This window comes from Nicotiana tabacum, chromosome 8 (genome assembly GCF_000715075.1).
Source record: "Nicotiana tabacum cultivar K326 chromosome 8, ASM71507v2, whole genome shotgun sequence".
Taxonomy (NCBI): domain Eukaryota; kingdom Viridiplantae; phylum Streptophyta; class Magnoliopsida; order Solanales; family Solanaceae; genus Nicotiana; species Nicotiana tabacum.
This window is the reverse complement of record NC_134087.1, coordinates 10908090-10913411: the sequence shown is the minus strand read 5'-3', so window position 1 is coordinate 10913411 and position 5322 is coordinate 10908090.

Genomic DNA, 5322 nt, shown 5'->3' with positions numbered 1-5322 from the left:
TTCCTGTATGATTCTCAATCTTTATTCGACTTGTAGTGCCCGAAGTATTCTCAATATCAAGCCTCTCTCATTTTGGTTTTTCTCTCAACTTATAGCCGCCTCAAGGTGCCTGTGAAGGTTTTCACCGATAAGACTCTCCCATTTTATTACTTTTCTGCCGGGGATCAGAGTGTTATTCTCGACTTCCATTTGCATGACTTGGCATCTTTCTAAGACTAGTCAAAAGGTCTTTATTTGGACCGTAATGTGGGGTTTTGTATAGGGCTAGAGAGAAAGGGTACTAACGGCTCAAAATGAATCAATTTGGGTTCAAAATTTACAACCTTCGGAACCGGATTTCTTTACCTCAGACACAACTTTTGCCCCAGTTTCTGCTTGGGGATTTTTGATTTTTTGTTACACTATGTTACACCCACACTATGCACACTATGCACACTATGACCGAGCCGTGAAGCGCCTACGTATCCTCTTTGAGGAATCAGGTCAAACGTAGTTCCCAATTCCTTTTCTTTTTTTTTCTTTTTTTCATTTACTTAATATTTCCTTTTCTTTTCTTCCTTTTTTCTCATTTCTCCTTTCTCTTTTGTTGTTTTGTTGTTTCTGTTGTTTTCTCTTCCTTTTTTTTCTTTCTCTTTTTCTTTTTCTTTTTCTTTTTGTTTATCTTCCATGCTTGTGTTTTCTAATCTTTGCTACTGATTCCGAACGAGGGGTACAAAAGAATACCAATAAGGCTCAAAAGGATTAACGAAGGATAAAGTGTTTAGATAGCAGAACAAAATTCCTTTGTCATTCTAATCTTCAAAATATGCCAAGCACAAACAACCCAATTAAATATTCGCCACATCTTCTGATTGTGCCGGACTTGATAACCATATCCACACGTTCGCCTTTTCATTTGTCATTTTTAAAAGCACCGTTGGGCAATACTCTCACTTGCTTTTATTGTTTTTCTTTATGTTTTGCTTGCCCCAGTTTCACGTGGCTCGGGCTTCAAAGAATCTCAAGTTGTTCTCCTATTTCCCTTAAGTGTCCCGATCATCCACTAATGGCTTTATAATTAACTTTTAAGGTTAGGCCCAAACTTTGCGTGCATGTCATGTCACTAGAATTGGCATTTGAACAAGGACAAAAAGGATAAAAAGAACTAAACAAAGAAGATGACTGGAGGTAACAAAAGACCGGAATTTGCATTAGACAAGCGGTAAAACGGTTCGTATAACAAAACAAGCAAAACAACTGGGGTACAACCTTGGAACAAACCTAAAACAATCAGAGACAACCCTAAATAAACCACTATGACAAAATGGAAGGATAAGAGGGTTTGACACAAAACAATGTCCGGATTACAACCCTGTAAATAACCTGGTCAACAGAAATGATAACAAAATGAACCATCAAAACTCCTTCCTGTCCAACCAAGAAAGGAGCGTCTTTCCAATTGCCAAGCTCGGTATCTTAGCCACTGAATTCGACATCAACATTACTGGGACCTCCACCAGCTTCCATCTCATTGTTCTTAACAAATTGCTTTTGGGTTTCCTTTGCGGGCTCGTTCTCAAGACCCACCTTTGATAGCACTGAGAATTCTGCAATGCGCGGACCTCCGAGGATCTCAGAAGTCTTCTCATATTCCTTTTCAAAGCAAGTCATATTCGAACACTGCATCTGGATCGAACAAAGCAAGTCATTACCCATAGGCGACGAACTTTGGCTAGTGTTTGTTGCATCTGGATTTTGCATGACAATGTCTCCTGCATCAATAAGCTTCTGAATTGCTTTCTTTAGCTTCCAACACTTCTCTGTGTCATGCCCCGGGGCATCTGAGCAATATGCGCACCTTCGAGAAAAATCAAGCTTCTTTGACAGAGGGTTTGGCATTTTTATCTGAATCGGCTTCAACATGTCCAATTGCTTCAACTTTTGGAACAAACCGGCATATGATCCTCCAACAGGGGTGAAAGCCTTTTCTTTTTTCAGCAACCTCTCATTCTTAAATGCTTGATTGGGCCAAAAACCTGATCCAGAGGGCTTTCGGTAGGCTTGTGAGGGTGGATAGGCATTTTGCGGAGCTGGGTACTGGGAAAGTGAAGCATGTTTTTGGGAGTCCTGTGGAGAGAAGTAGCGTTGGGGAGGGGAGTAGTGTTGGAAGGATATAGCTGGACGACGAGTGCTGGAGCTACTCGGGTGGCTTGGAAAGTTGTTATAAGTGGTTTGATATGGAGAGTATGGGGGATCATCCGTTATTGTGTTAGGTGCTTGGGTAAGGACAAATTTCAAGAAGCTAGGCGGTGGCGAGGGTGGTGCTTTACCAGTCATCCATGCCTGATACATGTCTGCTACATGCTGTCTCAACATTTTTACCTCTTCTACCAACCCGTAGTCCTGTTCAACCAATCGCTTTCGGGCATTGGTACCAACCCACTCAGTTCTGTTGTTCTCTGCCATTGTCTTTTGCCTTTGTGTTGCAGAGAAGCATTACTTTCAGGACCACAACCAACCACCTTTCTAAAGATTGAAAAGGAACAAAATGGAAGCAACTTGTTAGCGTTAGGGTTTTTAGCAGATAAGAAAACACACATTGAGGATGCAATGCAACTAGGCAGTTAACCCTTTCTATCATGCATTTGCTTCAGTTATATGCGTCATTCCGGCTTCTTGTAATTGTGCTCCCTTTTTCTATTTTCTTTTTTTTCTTTTTCTCTCTTTTTTTTTCCTTTTTAATGGTGGTCGAATCTTATGTGGATTGCCTACGTATCATGTCCCCGCATGAATCAGACCGGCATAGTTCTGCCACATAAAATGTAAACAACAATAAAACATTTTTGGAATCACTTAAAGACGAACAACATACTCGAAATTCAAATGGCCCACATTCTCTAATACAAACCTGAGCAAAATAAAATGACAGATTTCTTCCCCTATATGCCGACTTTGACCAAACGGCTGTTTTTGCAAACGTGGCCCCTTCCCAATTTCACATGAATTTTGAGGCCGGGAAGATTATTTTTTGACACTTCATAAACTTGTCCGTTCTTTTACGAAAATAGCCTTTTGACAACTGAAAGATACTCTAAGGCTATCTCGGCAAGAACGGTTTAAGACACCGCCGAAGCTGGCTCGGCTTATTTTGACCAAAAGTCTAAACGGTATTCTTGACCACTGACCCTTTTTTTTTATTATTTTTCAAATTAAAATAAAAGACCGGGTTTTGCCAACGCGGCCTTTCAGCACCTCAGGGATGAAGATTTTAAGGCTGCGTTAGCTAACCGACCAAAATCCTAAAAACATGATCAAAGGTGGCCGTTTATGCAAAGTCAGCCTTCCGGCGTCCTTTTTGGGAACATTCGGCTATTTCTGACAAAAACAACATCACCCAACTATGAAAAATTAAAATTTTTGACACATTTTTTTTGGGCTATTTTTGCAAAAGGGGAGGCTGGACCCGATGAGGGCTGCCTACGTATCTCACATCCTATGAGAATCAAACCGGCATAGTTCGGGCAGATAAAACAAACTTCTTTTGAAAACAAGACTCTTTTTTATTGGCAAATAAACATATTTTTCATAAACAAAAACTTTTTTTTTCTTCTCGTTTCTCAAAAATTCGACAGAGTTTCGACGCTATTCGGACATTGATGATTTTTTCCAAACAGGCGATTAACTCTCTTTAACCCTTACACTGCTATTTCTCTTTCCTCAAAATCCGGTCAGCATGCAAGTCCGAAACAAATAAATGCACAAGTAGAGGCAAGTTAGATGCATCAGGATGGTCTTTTGTCATTTTGGTACTCCTGTCCTAGACAAACCAAACCCCTGTGTTGAGCCTCCAAAGTCACATGCACATGATGCAAACAAACGCTCCTACTAGGGATCCGGCATGAAGCTGAGTTATTCTAGGTTCATAACCTGGGTATTTGTTCTAGACTGTGTACCCGAGCGGACAACTCGAGTCGAGGAGGGGGCTACGTACCGGGGACCTGCGGGATCATCCGGCTTTGTAACTTGTCCGGCCTCTTTCTTATTTCAAGGTATGACACTAACAGAATAGGGAGTCTTGACCAGCAAGCTCCTCCCCGGAGGTAAGAAGAGAAGGGTTTCGGCACAGTTTATATACAGTTCAGATAATATCAAAGCGATAAAAGCATCATTTAGCACATTAGGCTCAAACATGTAAAAATCAGATAAAGCCAAATATAACAATTTATCTAAGCTCGAATTCTGAACCCTGAACCAGAGGTTCTAGGTTTCGTCCCCAGCAGAGTCGCTAGAGCTGTCACACCTCCTTTTTCGCCCGCGCCCCGCAAGAAGGGGCGCAGAAGGGAGTTTTTTCCAATTAAAGAACAATCGAAACGGGATTTATTTATTTATTTCAGAATCACCACTCGGGATATTATGGTGTCCCAAGTCACCAGTTTTAAATCCCGAATCGAGGAAAATAATGACTCTGTTTAACAGTCTACGCACCAGAAATCCGGATAAGGAATTCTGTTAACCCGGGAGAAGGTGTTAGGCATTCCCGAGTTTCGTGGTTCTAGCACGGTCGCTCAACTGTCATATTCGGCTTGATTATCTGATTTTATACAATTATGAACCTATGTGCAAATTTGAACTGTCTACCGCTTTGTTATTACTTATTCAAGGAATTGCAACGTCGTGAGAATGCATCTCGAATTGCGCCACATAAATGTACCCGCAATTTTTGATACGTTCCAACTTCGTTGAGATTTGGATTTGGGTCACATAAATGTGCACCCGAGTTTAGGAAAATAACATTATTAAATACGCGCCTAAAGACTAACGCGTTGTTATTTTGAGAAAAGTCGTAAAGTTCGCTATGCGTCCTGTCTCGAAATCTAAGCATTCGAAATAACTATCCGTTGATGGCCCCGCAATTTGTGTATTCTTGTTTGTCGAGGCTCGTCTCATTCATTATTTTTTAAAGGAATTTGCAACATCATGGACATGCATCTCGAACCACGTCACAATCAATGTACCCGTGATTAGCGACACATTTTGACTCCGTTGAGATTTGGATTTGGGTCACATAAATGTGCACCCGAGTTTAGGAAAATAACATTATTAAAGCACGCGCCTAAAGAGACTAACGCGCGGTTGTTTTGGGGAAAAGGCCGCGAAGTTCGCTAAGCGGCCGATCCCGAGTTCTAAGTAATTAATACGTATATTTGTGAGGGCCCTGCAGTCTGTGCGTTTTGCTAGGCGAGGCTCATCTCATTTTATTTTAAAAGGGACAGTCCTAAAGTGACTATATTTTTTTATTAAGTTTGTCTCTAAAAGAAAATCTCCAAATTAATTACATGCTTA